Source organism: Molothrus ater, chromosome 2 (assembly GCF_012460135.2).
Source record: "Molothrus ater isolate BHLD 08-10-18 breed brown headed cowbird chromosome 2, BPBGC_Mater_1.1, whole genome shotgun sequence".
NCBI lineage: Eukaryota > Metazoa > Chordata > Aves > Passeriformes > Icteridae > Molothrus > Molothrus ater.
This window is the reverse complement of record NC_050479.2, coordinates 47,888,250-47,909,927: the sequence shown is the minus strand read 5'-3', so window position 1 is coordinate 47,909,927 and position 21,678 is coordinate 47,888,250.

Below are 21,678 nucleotides of genomic sequence, written 5' to 3'. Positions count from 1 at the left end.
ATGTGAAATATGCCCACAAGTACGTGGCTTGTTTGATTTATAGCTGCTTGTGTTTTTCCAAGTGACTTGACTGTTGAAGAACTCCAATGACTGCTCTGTTTGTGTACTTTAGCTGAAGCTGGCTCAAGCACTTAGGACCCTGCACACTGGAACAACTTATTCATGAGGTTTGGTTTTGCTTTACGTTCATCTGTTGTTGGTTCCCTTTGCTCCACTCTTTTATTTTTTTGGCCTGCATTTGGTAATTCTGAACACTGTGCCTGTTCTGTTGTTCTAGCCTTTTGGTAGTTTCACCTTGTAGGTTTTCAGTGACTGAATAATGGTGTCACTTCAAAACAAACCAGAATGATATTTGTATGCTTCACTCACTCTTCTGGATTTTCCTTATTGTTCTCATTTGATGTCATTGTTGTGTTATGATGGAGGCTTCACTGCAACTGTATTCATTAAAATAATTAAAAAAAAAAGGCAGTGATGCCAGACCAAGCACAGTCTCTTTTCCTAAAAGGAGCTAATCTGGAGCTCTGAGAGAACTGCACAAACTGTCTCTGAAATAGACATAAATATGTATTCTACAAATAATTCCTAGTTTCTCACACAAAGTAAGAGCTTATTGCTTCTCCTTCTGGTTGCTTTACCAGACTTTTCCATATTTTGAGCTTTATAAGGCCGCATTCACTCTTTTCTCTTGCATCTTTGGTGCAGGCTGAAATCCTAACCTACTAATTACTCAGATTGTCCTTTGATTAGAATTTGCTCTTGCTCCTACCAAGACTGTGAGCACGGCTTTGCTTTGCAATGAAGTGGAATGTGGGGATGGTATACCTGTAGGCTGCAGCCTTGCAGGGGCTGTAGCATGTCTTCTGGATTGGGGAGTGGAAAGGGCTCTTTGCTAATCATGCTGCAACTGTTTACAGCAGACACTTGAACAGCAATCAAGCATGGGACATGACTGCTGAAACCATATAAGAAGAGCTTTGGAATGTGACTGTTAAATTTTTCTTAATGGAAAAGAACTAAATGTATTTTGAAGCAGAGAAATGTATATATTTGTAGGTGAGAAGTATTCAAGGAGACTCTGTTAATACCGAAGGGACGTATAATAGAATCAAGCATTTTGTTGTATTTGGGGACTTTAGGACAGGGAGGAGACAATCCTCAAACTTGTGTCCTTATAATCTTACAGATTGAAAAGCTGTTTATCAAGCTGGAACTGCTCACTGAGGCTTTGTCTATATGTTAAGTCAAAGACAGCTGTGGATTGGTCTAGTCAGTGTAGATGCTCAGGGCTAGTTCTCTTGGGAGAAGATATATCATGTAGGAATCTGCTTTGGGTAGTCCAAAACAGATGTAGGAGCAAGGCTATAATGAATTGAGGAGGACAACAATGGGCCCAGTGTTTGAGGCTGATTTCTGGCCTGGCTTTATTTACCAGTAGAGACAAAGCCTTAGGAGTCTGGCTGCATTCCTCACATCTCAAGCTGGACTTAGTTTTGTCATATGGAAGACAGGTTCCAAGAAGCTAATCTATGTTGAGTGCACACAAGGTTCAGCCATTTTTACAAATTCATTAGCAACATTGCTCACCTGAGATGTTCACAGTTTAGTTTTACTTTACTGCTCTATTGCAGAATTCCTCCCTGACCTAGGAGAAAGTAGTTTCTGTGAAAATATTTTGCCCACCAGTAAAATGAAAACTGCTGTACTTCTATATCAGTGTTATGAGGTGCTGCCATGCTTTGGTACAGATATTTTACACATTCTTTAGGTATGTGGATGCAGAGACTCCCACAGCAGGGAGATTTCCAGAGCTGATTCAGAGTACCTCTGCAGTTTACAGGCAGGTCTACTTTCAAGTTCAGAGCCAAATTTGTTCTTAGAAACAAGATTTAGGCAATAAGATGACCTCACTGAAAGACATGAAGAGGTACACCATGTACAAACCCTTCTCTTTATTTCAGAATGAAGGAAACATTTGTGGTGTTCAAATACACTCCTTTTCCTACTTACCTGCCAGGGATATGTTGCCATCTTACTTTGTTTTTAAATTTCACATATAAATCATTGTAAAACAAGACAGAACCAGCAGATAGCACAAAGTGTAATAAAATCCTTCAGAACTTGATTAAAAAATGAAAGGAAGAATTTATGGCAAAGAAAGCTGGAAACTCCATTTCAACATTTACACACAAGGAAAGGAATGATATTTGTTTTTCTCTCTACTCTTACCATAGATTCTGCTTTTTCCTATGTCTATAAAGAGTGCTTAACATTGATGTAACTTGAGTTGAGGAAGGTCTTAGCAAACCAATAAACAGAAGTGCCTAAAGATTGCCTTGCATATGGCAACCTGCATTCCTGGTGTGGACTACTCTGCTGCAGGGGGCTGCTGCTCCTGTCTCAGTGTTGGTATTGACAGGCCCGTTAGGCAGGCTCCTTTGATCTAGCTTTTATGTTCCTTTACCATAACACAAGCTGACTTTATTGGACCAATTAAAATTGCAGTCTTCCCTTCTTATCTCCATAGGGTAGACCAGGGATGGAGCAAACTGAAGTCAAGCATTTTCATTTATATTGGGTTGATGAATTCTTGTTTGATGTCTTAAACTTGAGTTTATAAAGTGCAATTTGCTTTGACCCTGCTTGTCATTTATGTAGTAAATATTTTAAGACCAAGGATTAAAAAAGTATTAGTTGGAGATATGTCATGTTACTTAAAGCTCTTTTTCCAACATTGATTACAAATGTACTTTAATTGGTCAAATGTCAATAAAATTATATCATTTGTTTAAAATTGTTTATATTATTTTGCTAATATGGAGTTCTGCAAAATATGACATTTAGAGAAGACCAAAGAGAAAATAAGATCAGAGGTGATTTCATAAATGTCTTTAAGATATAAAAGTCATGATGTTGACATCCTTCCTGTGCCAGAATTAAATGGCTTCAGAATGTGCAATCAGCTATGTCAGATTAATTATCTAGTGATGGTTAATATTATTTTTGTGTTGTTTTTTCACAATATCATCTCACACTGTGGCTGCTGTTCCACCAAGCAGAGGCTAGTGCTGATACAAATGAAGTATCCAAACTGATTAACATTTTGGCAGGCAGCAAAATTTCAGATGGATTTTAGCTGCTCATGCCACAGCACTTCTTATCTTCTTGAGAATGAGCACCAATCCTGATGAAATTTTCACTGACCCTAGTGAAAGCAGTCTTGGTTTCTAATTACAGGCTTAAAATACAAATATAATAATCTATCTTGTTTAACTGATGTTGTGCAAAATGAGTGTATCCTTTTATTATTGCTCCCATATTGTTAAAGTTTCATGTGCAGAGAAGGAAATGGCCCCATCAAGGGTGTTTAACACAAAAGAGCTGTTTTTGTTAAATATGGTGTTATAGCTGCCCTGAGACAGTTGGTTTTGATGCCTTACAGGAAACATTTCTTAATAGGAATGTCCATCATCAGTCTGCATGTGTAAAAGCCTAAATATTACCACTCTCTTGCCTGTCTCTAAGCATTTCTCAAGGACTTGCTAGTCATTGCATTTACATTGCAGTTACAATTATAAAGTACTAGTAAATTATGTAGTAACAGAATTTTCCTAGGCACTGGAATTCAGCTTTTCTCTTAAGCTGCATTCCCTCTCATGGTTTTGGCAGAGCAGCTTTCAATCTCCCAGTCATTTCCCAGGCTGAAGAATAGGTATTCATACAGATGAGGAACCATTTCCAATTTCCAGCCTGGCTGTGGCCATGATGTTTCAGAAAGGAGGAGAATGTAACAGACTTGGACAGTTCCACATCAGTGGGTGTCAGGGCTAGAGAACATTTTGGCACACAGTCAATTATTGGTGTGAGCTGATGATAATCCTGTCCAGTCTTTCAGGACTCTGCTCTAGACTTGTGTCATGATGATGGTTTCAGTTTTAGGATGCAGTGTGTTTATAGAAATAAAAAATACATTGGAGGAGGCATTTTAATATAGACTTGCTGAGATGTTACTCTATTTTAAAGGATTGATTTATATAACAGGAGGTCTCAAGAAACTTGATAAGTTAATTCTGGTGATTTTTTTGTTGCATTATCATTCTGAAATTCTTAAAGGAAACAAAGATGCCAAGAAGTAAGATTTTTTCACTGCCCTCAGCCTATTTATGAAAACAAGAGGGTGGGGATTTTTGGAGAGGGGGTGGTAGTTTGATGTTGGATTTCTTTCCTCCATGAGGAAATCTAAAGGAACTACTCTGAAAATTTGGTCCCTAAGTATGTGTTATATTTATAACATTAAAAAAATCATAAATTACCTACTTTATTTTCTGCAACAGCAGAAAATTGACTGGGGACAATATCTGAAAAAATATAATGGAAATTTTATTAATTCTAGATTCAGAACCCTTTGCACTTTTCAAATTTTCTGTGAAATCATAGCCCTGTCTCCTTTAATACAGCCCATTTACTAATCATTGTATGTGACTATAGCCCTTCCTCCATAGTATTATCTATCCTCCCTTGTTTTTTTATAAAAGGGTGATTTTGTTTTTGCTAAATTGACTAGGAAATACCAAGGAAGGAAAATTTTAAAAACTTTTTAATTGTTGCAAAAAGGCAGCCTAATGAAGGTCAAAAACTGTTCCCTTGTAATTTTTTTCTTTTAATTAGCAAAGACCAGTGGCAACTGGTATACTAATTCCTATTTCTCTTCTATAGAGAATAAGATATTTTCCTTACAGCTACTTTTCAGATAAGCTGAACTTGTGTGAAATTTGCAGAAAGGCAAAATAGAGTAGCCCTAAAAGACAAAGGTTACCTAATGTTTACTTGATAGACATAATATAGGCCCATATGTTTTAGTTCATTTTTCTTCATAAAAATACTTCAAGACACATAACAGATTGGTAGGCAATGACCAATTTCCTTGACCACTTTTAGAAAAACTTAAGATTTGGTCAATAAATTATCCCACCATGCGTGATTCCCAGAACTCTGGTTACATGGTTACATCCAATTTGGTTTATATTCCAACAATAAAGTAAAAGACTAACAGAGACTCAAGGCATAGTTTTCAGTAGGAATGTAGCAATGTGTAACTAACACCACCATTTAGCTCATCTACAAAGTTTTCTGCTACAGTATTAATGACCTATGTAGCAAAGAGTCATTTGGAAGCTGTTTTCGTGTGCATTTTATATTGTGCCCATTATTGTCTGGAAGTAGGATGAAAGAATCACTCTGTAGTTTGGAGAATAGCAAGGATAAGATTAATCATCTCTAATAGCACTGCTGTTTAGATAACAAGAACTTCTTCTTACAAGGTTGTGAAACACTTGTAGCATTCAGCAACTGGAAGATATCTTCAGATGCTTCCACATTATTTATATTCTTCTTGTAGGAAAAGAACTTAATCTTCTTTGTCACTGGAAACTTTCTGGAGAGTTTAAGGCAATCTTGATATCATTGCCTCTTTTAGGGAGATCAAGATGTTAGAGAATTGGTCTGCAAGTCATAATTATTATGCCTTTCTATGTTCAATGCTTTCTATGTTCAATGTTGCTTTCTATGTTCAATGTTTTTTAATAGTCAAGGGTTTGATGAGAAATTTAAAAAGAACAAACCAATTGTGCTCATGAAACATAAGGACATGCAAATTCTGAAATTAAAAACTAGCATCTTTTTATATGCCTAGGTATAGTTTTTAATGAGTTTCATACATAGGGAATAAGAAGGCATCAGGATAGCAGTGGTACATCAATGTACACCACAACCATATTTATTCTATTAGGTTCACAAAACAAAATTTTTTTCTTCCTGTATTGAAAACCTGAAGTGAAGCTCCACAATTAGTTCACAGTTGCTTGTACAAAGTTAGTAAATGCCTAATAAGCAAACTATGCTATCTTCATTTTTGCTCTTCTATAAATTTTCTGCCGATGCAACTTAAAATTCCTTCCTCTTAATTTTTAGTTTTAACATAAAGATTGAAATTATTCTCCAACCTGACAACAAAACTTTCACTGACAGCCAGCTCTTCCTTAAGAGTTAGGAGCCAAAGGGACCATCCCAGACCCATGGAGCAGCAAGGTGAGCAGGACAGACTCAGAGTGGCCAGCTCCAACAGAGTCCAGATCATGAAGGAGCATCTCTGAGATGAGACAGATCTGAGGTCAAGGAGAAAGGCTGGATTTTTTTCCATAGGTTCACCAGTCATGGTCACTGTCATCATCACAATTAGTGCTGCATTTCTTAGAGATAACATCAGTGCTTCATTAGGTAGAAAGACCAGACCCTGCACCTGTTGCTCTAAATCTATGAGATTAATTAAAAACATAGAGAGAATCTGTGGAAAGCAGGCATTATTCTGCCCATTTTCAGAACTGTGAAGTGGAAGTATGATCATGTGAATTATCTGTTGCTGTCCTTGGAGTCAGAGGTTTGGGAGACAATGTTCATATTTTCTCTGTAATTACCTGCCCTAGAGTAGAAATCTTGCCACCCTCACAGTAAAGAATTTCTTCCTAATATCTAATCTAATCCTATCCTCTCTCAGTTTAAAGAAATTACCTCCTAATCTATTGTTATGCACTCCCTCTACAGTCCCTCACCAGCTTTCTCATAGGCTCCTTTCAGCTACTGGAAGGCTACAATGAGATTTCCATGAAGTCTTCTCTTCTTCAGCCTGAAAACTCCAACTCTCTCAGCCTGTCTTCACAGGAGAGGTGTTTGCACCCTCTGGACATCTTTGTCTTCCTATTTTGGACTCACTCCAACAGGTCCATGGTCTTCTTATGCCGGAGGACCCAGGGTTGGATGCAGTATTCCAGGTGACATCTCACAAGACTGGAACAGCGGGGCAAAATCACCTTCCTTGGCCTGTTGGCCATGCCTCTTTAGATGCAGCTCAAGATAAGTTTGCTTTCTGGGCAGCAAATGCACGTGGCCAGCTCATGACAAACTTCTTGTTCCCAAGTCTTTCTTATCCCCAGGGCTGTTCTCAATCCATTCTCAGCCCAGCCTGTACTTGTGCTTGGGTTGCCCCACCCCATGTGCAAGACCCTGCGCTTCTCATTGAACTTCATGAGATTTGCGTGAGCCCATCACTCAATGCCACCAAGGTCCTTCTGGGTGGTGTCCCTTCCCTCCAGCGTGAGGATGACACTGCACAGCTTGCTGTCATTTGCAGCCTTGCTGAGGGTCCACTCAATACCACTGTGCCTGTCACCAACAAAGGTGCCTAAAGAAGTGTGCTGTGCACGTCCCATATAGATGGAAAGGAGAGGAGAGAAAAAAGACATCTACTTGGTCAATCCATAAGGCAAAATGCATTGAAAATTAAATGCTAGAAACAGTACGTCCATTCTGGAAGAAAATAGCAGCTTATTTAATCCTTGAACATTCTATGAAGTCATAGTTTGTCAAAGCCATATAAAGCCTTTTATAAAGTTTTTTTAATCTATTTCTACATCTACCTGGCCTATTTCTATATCCACTTAAACCTATCTCATATAGTATGAAGTTTGCATCCATCTTTGATAATACTTAAGCTTTGGATTTGGTAAAAATTGAATCAGATAGAAAAGGGGACACTTTTTAAGATGTGAACACAATTAATTTAGGACACTTGAACATAATTAAATGCTTTATTCTATATATGCTTTGAAGTTATTAAATGTTTTTATTCTGCAATGAACTCAAAGAATACTCATATAGCACTAATATTAAGGCTTGAAATCATATATTTTAACTTCAGAAAAGAATCTTTCTAGAAATTATTTCACTGATATTTCTCAAAATTGTTAGCTTATCTTTTAACAATGGCATAATATTGGCTTATTAGAAGGGAAGAGGCTTTCAAAGAAACATTCTTCACTTGCTCTCCTGGTTTAAAAGCACTAAATGTTTTCTTTTCAGTTTAATGTAAGACAGCAGATGTATTAGGCATTTAATTGGGCCCTTTAATTCTTGGGCAGCTACAAAATGTTTTTAAAGTCAGTCTATTCTATCAGAATTTTGTTTGTTTTGGTGCTAGGTAAGTAAGTGTCCTCAGCACAGCTTTATGTAATTAAAGGCTGTGAGGCAAGCACTTTGCATGTCGACCAAATTTGCAACAGACTTCAAGGAAGTGAGGAGACATCATGCAAAAGAATTTCATAAAACTCAACTGACTTCAACTGAAATCAGTGGGAGGCTTTCCTTTGACTTCAATGGGGGTTGAAACAGATGAAGAAGGGGCACTTTATAAGGAGACAAAACTAGTTAATTTAGGATTTTTGTACATAATTAAAGAAGTACTCTATGAATCACATATATGAATGCCAACTTGTTGTACCATGTATTTTATGATTAACAATGGTTGGAGAGTATCCAAATGAAAATTCCGGCTACTTCTGGCTATCTGGCTTCAATGCAATGAAACACAATGTGCCAGATTCTTACAATGCCATGTGTATGCCAAGGATGATCTTTCTACATAATATACAGTTATTTTACATAGGATGAGTTTGGAAAGGTGGGATTCATTAAAGAGCATCTACAATCATTTAGAGTGTATGCACTCATTTAGAGTGTATACTAATATACACATTTATCATACAATGTTGTCAGTGTAACATGTTCAGCAAAAAAAAACCTGACACTGATTGTAAGGACCTGTGAACATAACTTCATGCATTGCCTAAACTTGCACAATAGCCTCTTCCATAGCCAGAATACTTGAAGACACACTGAGCAGAGCCATACTTCCCTCTGCCCTGCAAATATTCAGAAACAGATGTGCAAACACATGTAATGTTGTGTAGTCCTATGCAATTCACTAAAACAGCCATATTTTTACTCAGTGCTTTAGTCAAAAGTATTTGCGTCTTCCATGCGTATGGTTATATAATACTCCACTGTATCACTGTGGCAGTGAAAAACTTGTAAAATATATATTTCAGGTATTTTATTTTAAGCGTCCACCAAAGATATTGTTTCTAGGCTGTGGCTGGCTTAGCCATACTATCACTGTTTCTACCTCCTGTCTCATGTTAAATGCAAAGCCTTACTCTTCAATAAAAGTGTCTCACAGCCTTGTCTCTCTAATTTCTCTATCTCTCTTAGTGTCTGGACATAGATTGTTTTTCTCCCATTGGCTGCAACACTAAAACTTTCCCTGTGTTAGGTACAATTGCAAGGAAGCAATATTTTTCATCTATGTTTTTCACCTGCTGCTTCTGGTAGTTGAAAGTGCTCTCTTCAATCACTTGCAAAGCCTCAGTCATCTTTCTTCAAATTTTTATTTAAAACTTTCTTTTTCTGTTTACTTAAAAAAAAATAAAGAACACAAACAAGCTTCTGGAAGAATATGGCTGCCTGGATGCAAAGGCTTTGTTATGGAACACACAAAAAAAGAGCTACTTTTTATTTTCTGGGCAGCTTAAAGCTTATTGGGTTAATTTTCACACTGAAGTTTGAGGTTCATACTTTTTACTTCCTTCTTGGGCATAGCAGACCAACCTTAATGGCAAGTGTCAGTCAACAAATGTTAATTTTAGAAGAAAAGAGACCTCATAAATGGAAAACAAAGTACAGATTTGTTCTGATAGATTTGATGGGTTATCTACAAAAGTTGCATTTTGGTCTCAGCTGGTCATATTCCTTCTATTGCTAATCTCAGTGATCACATTGCCACATTTGTACAGCAGGAGATATAATTATTTATAATAGCTGATGAAATAAGAACTAACATTACTTATCTTTTTATTGTGATAAAATGAACCATTTAGTCAGTGCTTAAAAACATCCAGAAAAGAACAAAACCCTTAAGAATTTTATTTTTAAGCTAAATTCAGAATGGTATCAGAATTTAATACCCTACCTTCAATCTAACAAGGGATGGTTTTGCAGCTACCTCAATGTTTGCAGGGTTGTGTGACTCATTAGCAAATTGCTTTCATGGTTGGGTTGCATTTACATAAGTCAGCGTGTGAATTTTACATGCAGATCAACAAGATGGGACAGATTTAGGTGTGGGCATATTTATATAAGGGATTTGAATATGGCCATGGAAGAGCGGAAAGCAGAATATCTGCGCTGGTACATTTGATACTTCAGGCAGAAATTGCTAACAATCATACTGATGAAACTTTAAAGAGACTAAATTCATACAAGGCATTAAATAGGATTTTGTCAGAGAGTTTGTGGTAGAAGTTGAAAGCCAGTGACATCCCAAATCCTTAACTAAATATGGACTGATGCCATGTGTTAATCCTTCACTTACAGCAAATGATGTGGACCTCATCCCAAAAATGGCAACCAGCCATATTAGCCTCTCCAGTGAAGAGCAAAATGCCCCTGAGCTCTACAGTGTAAAGGGAAACTACATGAATACAGTTCAAATGGAAATAAAACTCTGCACATTTTGCAGTGTCTCCTACAAATGCAACATGTGCGCAACATGGCATATTGATGTAACTCACAGGAGGGAGGTGGCTCTTAATTCCACACCATTGCTTAAGAGGTGAGAGGTGGACACAGAACTTTGGTTACTAAGAAAATATTGCTTAAAGGATAGGAAGGTGATGAAGTATCCAAGCTAATAGAATTTAGAAAGAAAGGAGATTGGGAAAGAAAGGAAATTGAGTGTGTCAAGCAGGACTTTCCCATGGTGAGCCTGTGCTGGTTGTGAGCATAGGCCTTCAGGTGTTATTCCAGAACTCACAGAATAATCTTCTTCATTACTCTGCCAAGCACTGAGTGGACACTGGCAGGTCACCCCATTTGTCCTTATTGAAGACTGGGACATTTGCCAGCTTTTAATCACCTGGGACCACTTTGATCCCTTACATTCTTGAAAAACCCATTGAGAGAAGTTTCACAATGACATCTGCAAGATCTTTGAGTAACCTGGGATGAATCTTACCTGGCCCCATAGACTTACAGGGGAACAAGCTGGAGCAGCAAATCCAACCCAAGTTTGGGCCTTGGTTGGGAGTTTCTCATTCTTGTAGTCAATTTTGTCCAGCTCAGGGCTTGGGAGGTTCCCAAAGCCCATCATCAGTGTTGAAGACCAAGGCAAGGAAAGCATTAAACATTGCTGCCTCGACTTTGTCCCTGTTTGAGAGGTGATCATGCTCATCATGTAACAGGCCAATTTTATTTCCTGACTGCATTTTGTTATCAATGTACTTTCAATTTGCTATTTTGATTGTCTTCCACAGCCCAGACTGATCAGTCTCCTCAAAATTGCAGCAACATGAGACCAAGAAAACTTTCTGGATCAGAGTCCAGTACCTTTTTCGTATAAGCCCTACAACATATAGCAACTTCTCATTGGATTAATGTATCCCTTATAGTCCAAATGTTCCTGCTCATAAGCGTGCAGTACAGTGTATTCAGGCTTTCTGTACTTTAATTTAAAATTAGTATTTCTCAATCAACACACTAACATATAGGCGAGGAAAATACTTCTTTAGTAGAATAATGACATGCTAATAAACTTCAGTCAGAGGAAGTCTGAAATAAAGCTCAGTGCCTATTCTATCTGCACTATCTGCATACTTTCTCTCAAAATCATTGCATGTTTGAACCAGAATTGCTTGCAAGGGGAAATTGCTCTTGCCTGGACTTCTGAAAATGAAAGAGAATAGCAACTGTTTTAAAAGGAGTGTTAAGAAAGTCTTGTATAAAAATCACCAGAAGCATGTGCAAGTGTATTTCTCCATCCATGTGTATGCCGACACATGTGACAGGAAGAGAGAGGGCAGAAAAAGAGCAGGGAAAGAGAATGAGATCTTCTAAAAGGACATGCGCCAATATCTGAATCCTGAGAGAGGAAGTAATGAATTCTGAAAGCTGAGGTTTTTTGTTTCTTTTTTTTAGCTTTGCTAGCTGGAAGAACGCTGATGTAGCTGTATCTGGAACTCTGCATGTGAATATCAGAATCTGCAATGGTGTTTTAGACTGGTCTTAATGGATAGCTGAGTTTTACAATATCCATTAATAGTTTATGATATACAGAAATAGACTAGAAGAAGAAAGCCTTGTTAATGTACTACCTTGAAAAGAGGTACTGGTTTGTAATGTACTAGTTTGAAAAGAGATACAAACAATAGAAATACCACTAAATTGATTTATTGCATTTTAGTAGAATCTGGACAGCATAGTCTAGCCCTGTTGAGGATTGGGTTTCTGGTTGGTAAATGTGTTTTGTTCTGACTCTTAAAGTACCAGGATAGTCCTCCTTCCTCTTTTTCCACATTGCAGCAATCATATAAGACATGGATTTGCCATTATTTGTAAACCATGAAGGAGCTTTAGCTTAGGGCAGAAGTCTAGTGCGTTGAAATTTTAGACAGACTTAAAGCAAGTGTGTTAGTGTAATAAAACATTTCTCATGAACTTGTGAACCTGTAGCCCTTATAGATTTGTCTCTCATGGTTTACTGTATAAATGGTATGTATACTTTCCTTACTAAGTATCTGTCAAAATGATGCATATCTTTCACATAAAATATATCTCCAGATGCATCCAAATATAAGATATGTCCAAGAAGGCAAGGAACATGCTAAAAGGAGAAAATGTATAGGCCTTGCTTTAAATAGCATTTCTGAGTGCCATCTATCCCTCTTTTTAATGACAGAAAACAGTGTGTTTTAATCAAAGGCCTCTGTCATCAATGACATTTATGTAAATTCACAAGCGTTTAAGCAGCAAGTTTTTCTGGTCACAGATCAGATTGCCACAAAGCCACTGTGACATACTGTCATGGAGTTTTCAGTGTGACTGTGATCATTTTTGATAGTAGAAAAACTATTTCAGAAAGCTAAAAAATTCAAATAAATGATGACTTCTCTTTAATGCAGTTTTCAAACTTTAATCTTAGGTTTCCAAATGACATGAACACTACTGTACAGTAATGAGAGAAAATAAATTTTTAATGAACTCTTTAAAAAAATGTTGTAAAAGACTTCAGTTCAGCAAAATGCTGAATCAGTTTTTAAGTATCATCAAAATAGACAGGATCTAAACATGAACTTAAGTGGTTTGCTAAGGGTACAGCTTCTGATTTGGGCTATTACCCATTGCATTGTTCTTAAATAATAATATTGTGACATTACTTAAACTCATTATCCTGAAAAAAGAACCTATGTTTTTGATAGAGAAGGAACTTCTGTTAAGGGAGTATTAGTTTTTTAGTTTTTTAAATTTTCTTCCATGGGGTTAATATTATCTTGATAGATTATGACATTCTAACAGATTGAAAAAAAATCTTAGCAATTCCTTAAAAAGATTTTAAGAAAACAATAATTTTCATCTTAAGGTCCAAAACCTTAAAAGTAGCAGTCTTAGTCAAAGATAGCTTGGTTTTATAGGAAGGACATGACAACAGTGACCATGTGTTTCTAAAGCCGTTTTAGAATGCCCTAAAGATATTTTGAATTGCCTCAAACACATTGCATAAAACAAAAACTTGGTGGAGAAAGATTTCTATTGTCATTTTTGTAGAATGCTGCGCCTAACTCATTCTTGAGTAATGTGATCATCTGAATCTCATTCTGTCTTTTCCTTCAATATTTGCTCCTTCCAAATGTAATATCCTTTGGTCCCTGTTTCTGACCTGTCTCCTTCCTATGTCCCGCTTCAGGAGACAAATGTCATTGTCCAAACCAGCAGTTTTGTTGACATATCCTTATCTCACAGGACAGGCTGTGTGTGCATGTGCAGCCTGAGCATAATAAGCCTAACGCATCTTTGGGATGCTCAAATGCCCCAGAAGCCATGTGCCTAGAATGTGTTGGACTTGAGGATGTGCCAGTCAACCTTGTATGAGAAGGGCAAAGTTCTTCCAGATGTTAAGTGTCTTGTTCTGTGCTGCTACTCCCATTGGACGATCAGTAATCTGGAAATATGGAAAAATTACTGAATACTATGTTTTTGCTTGGAAGAAGAAAACATGTCTTGCTACAGACATAGGATGCTATGTCTTCGTGTGAGGAGAACACAGAGTGGGCAAGGGCTTCCTACACCAACTTCTTACCACTCTTTTTGATTCAATCCCATGCCATTAGGAATTTCTGTCCTTAGAGTGAGAAAAGAATGATGATGAGAGAGAAAGGAGCGTATTTTGATTTTATATGCACTGCTTTGTTTTTGTTTTTACAAAACGAGTATATGGCTGCTACTAGTACGTAGGTATCAATATTTTCTTTCACTATCCAGTGATTTGAAAAAAATATTTCCACAGAAACATGTCTTGCTTATTGTGACAGTTTCCTCTGTTTTGCCAGGTAGACAACATGTGTCATTCCTGAAGGATGCATAAATTTCTTACAGCTGTTACTGACACACAATTTCAGTTGTAACTCTTTATTTGCGTGCTCACTGAAATATACTGTCTCGCTATGTACTTACAAACAAAGCATGTGGGACTTGCTAAGTCCTTCCTTTTAACAGCACAATTTGATAAGCAAATAAAATTATCTTTATACTTTAAAATGTGCTAAATCAGTTAATATAGTGTTTCTTTGTACCATGTATAAGAGTGATAATGTGAATAATTCACCCCCTACATTTGCTATTTGTTTGATCAACTCTGGTTTTATATAGGCAATATTTCAGAAAAAAGAAAAAGAGAAGGAAGAATAAAAGAAAAAACAAAAAAAAAAAAAAAAGAAGAAAAAAATAAGAAGAAAACCAAAAAGGAAAAAATAGAAAAATAGTTCCTCATTCCTCCTCTCTACCAGTATGTCATAAGTGGTCTAAATAGAAGAATGATCCTCTTGCAGGACTAATTTAAGTAGGAGTTGAGCCAGAGTCACTGTTCCTCCTCGTTCTCAAGTTTCTGATAGTTTATTCCCCCTTCACTAGGTGACAGAAGAATTGGATGGCACCTGCCTTAGGTACTTTCACTGTTGTTATCTCTGTAGTCAGAGACTGTTGTATTTACACATGCTTAAGGGCACACCTTTCAAAGCTGTCTAATCTTTTCCTACAGTGCATGGCTGAATTTCTTCCTGACCATATCTGCAGTTTAAAATTACAGGAGCAGTTCAGAGTAGGTATATCTACCTATACATTATTTTAGGCACATCTTATCTTTTAAAGGACTATTGATAAATCCCAAACTAATTAAATGCCATGTCAGCTTCCCCTAATACTATGTGAGATGAGTAAGGAGGAAACCAGAGATAATTTCTAGCTTGTGGTAGAGAAATATTAAGAGGTTCAGCACACTGTTCACTGCCACGATAACTGTCTCAGCTATCACTTGCTGTTTTAGTCTGTTATCTGTCAGATAAATATTAACACTCTCTGCTGCAGGAATGGAGTGCCCTGAACAGAATGCTGAGTGCTCAGACTCTGTCATGGCACTTCTTCAGGCAGCAGGTGGAGGGACAAGATGCCAGGCATCATCTTGCAGTATGAGCTTCTATTCCTGTGGGTGCAGTACTTACCTGTTCAACAGATTTAACATCCTACAGTGCAAAATCCTGCAGCAGTGGCTGCAGAACTACTTTACTGGTGTGTCTTGGGTCTTAAGAGCAATAAGAATCCTCAAGGACTTATTTCTTTAATATTTAGGAGTGCGTAGCTGACTTTCACCTGGGGAATACTTAGAAAGGGGGAAAGTATCCAGCTGTCTACATCTAGACAATGGTTCAGCTCTGAGGAACAGTAGATAACAAAGAAATATCCTAGGGCTGAGATTCAGCTGCAGGTGGTAGTCAGTTAATTGTGTCCAGATGTTGAACAAAATATCCAACTTCAGTTACAATCAGTACACATCTTGAGAATTTGTCAGTGGAGTCTCAAGCACTGTACAGCTGATCAGTGCTGTATATGCTGTATGTGCTTATTTGAAACTTGATTCTGAGTCCTTCACAGATTTCTTTGCAAATACCAACTGGGTATAATATAAACTGGTTGTTTAACACAGGCAAAGTGATGTTTGGATGTCATAGAATATCAGAGATATCGTTGTCGGATTTACAGATAAGGGCCTTCATGTATGAGCATTTCTGAGTTCCATCAGCCTGGATGTTTAACATGAGATAGTCTATGTCATTGTTAGTGCTGCAGACTGATACTTCTATTAATGCTTATTTTTAATGTAACAGGATGTGTGAGAATACTGGCTGAGAGGTGGGCAGCAGCTCCAGCAGAGACACCAGGGATGATGGCTGCAAAGAGCTCTGCATGCCATAACCAGCTGCAGAACTGGGTCTGTGAATACTTGGTGCAGCTTCTTCTGGAAAAGGGCTGCTGTACTTAGAAGCAGATCTTGCTTTCCTAAAAGTTTTGGCATTAATAGCTTTGTTACACATAATCCAGGTCTTAATACTAAATGACTGCATGTACATGCAATAATAGTCATTATTATTTAGTGATAAAATCCTGGCAGCTGGAAAGGACAATTCTGTTTCTAAACAGACAAAAGTGCATGTATTCTCTGTAGTGCCTGTAGTGTAGGTAACGTGTAGTTATGCATGTGTTGATCCAAGAAAATTGGCAGGTTTGGAGGTAATGACAATGTATTTTATTAAACTGGCCTTGTTTGCTTAAATAGAAAAATAACCTTTCCAGAGATAGAAGTTGCTACAGGAATGTAAGAATTTCTATTTGCCCTAGTCTTTTAAGATCACAAGAAAAACAAGGCTCAGAGATAGCCCATCCACTGAAGGCCTCAGTTCTAAACAATACCAAGGGACATTCCCGATATTCACAAGTCAACTGAATGTAGTTTGGACCTCAGAGTTTTCTCCTTTTAGTGAACCAGAGTCAGAAAACTGGTTGGTTGGAACTAAAGAGCAAGATGTGCTGCAGTACACACAGGAAGTTGTCTTTATTCTGTGTGTGTGTGTTAGTGCTTGTCCTGAATGACTGCAAGGATTGTGTCTTGTTCTTTCAAAGCAAGTCATTCATTAGGACGCTTTACCTTTACTAAAAGACATGTTTTCAACTTTGGCATGGCCGCTGGCCAGAAAAGCAATTTCTTCTTTTTTTTTTTCTTCAGAAAAAAGAGGTTGTAAACCATCAGCCTGTATCAGGAAGAAGGATTTCAGTTTTAAAGGTGAAATAATATTTGCTCCTTTTACATGATAAATGAAAGAAATAGGATACACTAATGAAAGAGAGACGACATAGCAATTAAAAATACCAGGAGAGGGTGGTACACAAGTCTATCCTTATGTTATCTTAAAGTAAATTAGCATGAGAGGTTAAAGAAGCCAGACTTCTTTTACTACATAAATTACTCAGCTTTCAGTACAGATTTTACAAGAGCATATATTACTTACCTGAACAACTGATAGTGTGGTATTTATCACATGCTGTCTCCATTTGTAAGGTCATAAATTCCCTTGCTGTGGTTGCCTGTAACTTGTTTTAGTGCTAAGTGTAGCAGTAAAGTGCTGGAAGAAAATCTATGGATTCAGCTTATAATACCTGGCTCTGTTTTATCCTATCTTGAAGGAAGTGAGAGATAAGGCTGAGGTTGTCTAAAATGAGCAGATATAGGAATAATTGCTACTTAGTGTCTTAACTGTCATTTATACATTGATTCCTGGCATTTTAATGGATGAAGAAAGAAAGCTTTTTCTTTCTACATTAAACCAAGGTATTTCAGCTAGGTATCTCCCCTGAAAACTCTTGTCCCTTGAAAGTTAAACATATAAATCAATAGAAATATAGAATTGCAAATGGTAAATGTACATATATTAAGATACATCGTATTTATGGCAAATAATTTATATTAGAGTGAATAATAACAATAATTAAAAAATTGCTGTACTGTTTTTATATGTATCCTGGTGAAGGTAAAATGCTGGTTTGACAGTCTGTTAATTTCAAGCAAGAATGAAGCTTTTAAGTTGTAAACTCTTTAAGGTAGAAACTTACCTTTGCTTTCCTATATATTAAACTGGCCTCAGTGTCTGCTTATACAGCAAAATATGTTATGACTATTTCCTGTAGATCTTAATCTGTTTCTTATCTATGTGTTTTTTGTTTTTTTTGAGTTTGTCTCACAATTTATGTTATATTAATTCTTACTGCTTTATAGTCTTGTTTGTTATACTGGCTTACTTTTGTGAGATAATTATGCTATCTCAAAACCAGTGGAATATGCCATTTACTGCAGATCTAGAGCATACTTTTGGCTGTGGGGACTTCAAGTCCAACAAAATTATGTTTTGTTTACAGATATCTTAGTTGGTCTTCTAAGGCATCATGAGATGTCTGGAAATAATTTGCTATGGATGCCTTAACAAGGCAGAATCAGATTGAGGTATTATTGGAAAGCAAGCTGGACTGCTCTGTCATTTGCATTTCCCTAACAGGTATGACATCTGCTTGATGACTCCTGGAGCACGGTTAATAATGCTGCTGGCAGGGTTTGCTCTTTTCTGCATTTTGCAGATGTTACATCCAGTGGTGCTCAGTTTTATGCCTCTCCTGAGGCATTCATTAAAAATCTGTGGTGTTGTATATTATGTGCTACAGGACGGAGATGAAGATGACTTTCTCAGGTCTTTCTCAGCACTATGACATCTGTTCTTTGTGACAGCAGGCATATCACTTAGGAGGTCTTTGAGACTGCATATATCCTGTTGAACAGAAAAAGAGATTATTCCACTGTTAGTCATGTACTACTGCTAAAATGTATTCAAATTTAAAAGAAGGTTTTCCGTTTAATTATAATACATATTTACTAAACAAACTATAATACAGAGCAGAACTAATCCTGTATCTCAGAGATTGAGGGTAGGGCAAACTATTTCCTCAGAGCTGCAGAAGTGTCAAAATCAAGATTCAAAAGCAGAAATGTTTTGAATGAGATTTATGAAACTGCTATTTTCTACAAAACCTACATATTAATAATTTATTGGCTCAATTCAGACACCAGAACTCACGTGTCTGGTGGCATTTGGGATGCAATAAGGTACATGGGAAATGCTCACATGCCTAGGAGGTATCACACAGGACCAAGGGGGTACCCAAACCCTTCTGATGCAGGACCTGAAGGCAGCATGATATTCCAAGATATATTAGAATATGAAACTATGCTCAGGCAGCTGAATCAGGTGTTTACTCTTTCTTTGTACTCTTTGATTTCATTTAGACTTAGGTAGAAGAGTTTATTTGCTGGCAGAAGACAGCAAAACAATTTCAGTCACATGAGTAATTGCCAAGGTATCCGTAGTCCTGATTTTTTTTAATTTATTTGGAGTCCCAGGAAGAAAACCCAAGAACTTGTTACCAGGACTTCATAATCTACATCAGTGAGCAGCTGCCTGAGAGCACAGATGAGCTGTGGATGGGCCCTGGTCCTCTGATTATGTATCCTCCTCTTCTCTCCCTCATGAAATGCATGCTTCTCATTTTTTTCATGGTCACTGTCTTGATTTAGGAAGGGTATTCTCCAATTTAGTGCTCCCAATAAAAATCAGACTGCCACTCCTCCTCCCCCTCCTTCCAACTGGAGGCAAAAAAGACAAAGATCATGGAATTTACTGGAAATGCAATGAGATAGGAAAATGAATAACAAAAATAATATTACTAATAAAAAGTATAAGAAAAAGAATTATTCACACAGAAAAACTCTGTGATAATAGACAATACCAGACAGCTCCCTAATCACATTTTCTTGAGCGAGCAGAGCCCCTGCTCCCTGGAAGATACTCCCCTTCCCCTGCCCCTGGCAATGAGGTAAGGTGGTACAGAAACCTTCATGTCCCAGCCATGCCCCTTTCTGGCTACTGCAAAAATTGACCCTCTCCTGGCTGGAATCAGGGCAGTCACACAGGGACAGGGAAAGTAGGATTTGATGTGCACTTGACTACTGTAACCAGTATGAAGCTGGGATTTGGTTTCTATAAACATCTCAGGCTATCATCAGAATATCCTGCCTGGATGTTGAGACAGAGATACAGCTAAATTAGCTGCAGAAATCACCCTTTACATAGCTTGTGACAATCTTTGAGCTAAGCCAATGCAATTTTTACTTGCTGTGTTTTCCACCATGTCTTCAAAAGCTGAGGAAGGTACTAGAGACCTACTTTAAAAGAAAGAAAGGGTAAAGATTTTGAAATTTCTAGGATATTGAAATTACATCTTTGTAATACCCACATTGTGAGTCTACAGTGAAGAAGGCTGCTGTTTTCAGCTTTACAACATAAGGTAAAAACATAACACAAGACTACCCACACTGGGTCAAATTAAGGATTTATCCTGCTGTTAGTTTTGAGAGACATTAGACACCTTGGCAAGAACATGACAAGCAATCAAATGAATGTACTCTGCATTATATTACCTGTCTAAAGCAATCTAGGGTGTCCCAGATGAATGTCATTTATAGTATGAAATAATGCTTCCAAAGGAAAACCACTTGGAGGTGGACAGAGGTGTTGTCTTTGTTTTTTAATAGCTCTTGATGGATTCCTTGCCATGTCTCTTTTCCCAGTCGCTTTTTGAATCATGTGAGAAGGAGATATTTGAAAAATCACTTCCTCTTTGTTCTGAACTTGAATTTTGCAGTCCTTATGTCTCTCTGAAGTGCTCTTCAGAGTACTTATAGCACTATTATTGAAAGAAATTTCAGACTAATCATTAACAAGTAGTTAGCCTAAACTCATTTTACATAGGGAATGAAAAAGTCTCTATGTAGAAGTAGCAGTTGTTGTCTTACTGAGCCTGAGCTCTAGATAGCAACAGAGAGGTGAAAGGTTCTTTATACTGTTCTTACTGCCAGTCTCCTGCATGACAGGATGCAGGATTTAAATGTTCAGCAAAGCGATTTCCACTGATGTGACAGAACTCTTTATGGTGAAAGCCCAGCTGGAGAGTTGCACCTTTTATGGAAGTCTAACACTGTGTTATTACTAGCATCCTGAAAGTAATTTGTGACAATAAGGAAAGAAATAGGGCCATCAATCAGGCTGCTACTACCTGTTTCAACCAGAACACATTCAAACAACAGACTGCAAAGCCAGATCTTTCAGTTTTCCAGTTTAAGAAACCTTGCTGATGTGTAGTTTCAGGAGGAGGAACTCTTGCAAGATGCTTGTAGTAGTCAATATTTAATTCAGTGTAAATTCATAAAATAAATTTCCGGGATAATTGGCTGTGTCTTCAGTCCATGTGCACACACGCTGTATTTTTTTTCCATAAAAATATATTTTTTTTCCACAAAGAAGATTTATGGCTTAAAAGTAAGTGCAAACAGAAAGGAATATTAATAGTAATAAGCTTGTGCCAGATTTTATGACCAGCTCCAGTAAAAATGGAGTTCAGCCTCTTTGAATAATGGGGTCTGTTTTATCCTCCTCACTGTTTCATAGATCCTGATGGGAAACTCACGAACTAGGTAGATAAAATGCATTTGATTCTTTCATTAAAAATGGAATACATTTGATGGTAGTACTATTTCAAAAGAGTAATGTTAAAAGAAGCTAATACCTAGATAAACCTCAGGTTGAATAGTTCTCTATTTTATTTTGGATCCTGTATGTTAGCCTTCTCAGCTGATTCTTGAATCTCCTTGTTTAGGAATTTCAACCAAGCAAGTTTCTAAGTATATTTTGCCAATGATGCCAATTGGACCCAACAGAAGAAAAAATGGCATAGTTACAAGTCTTCTAAAAAGTGCTTTTATTCTGTATGAATGAAGTAAGGCCTAATATCTGTAATTAAACTAAC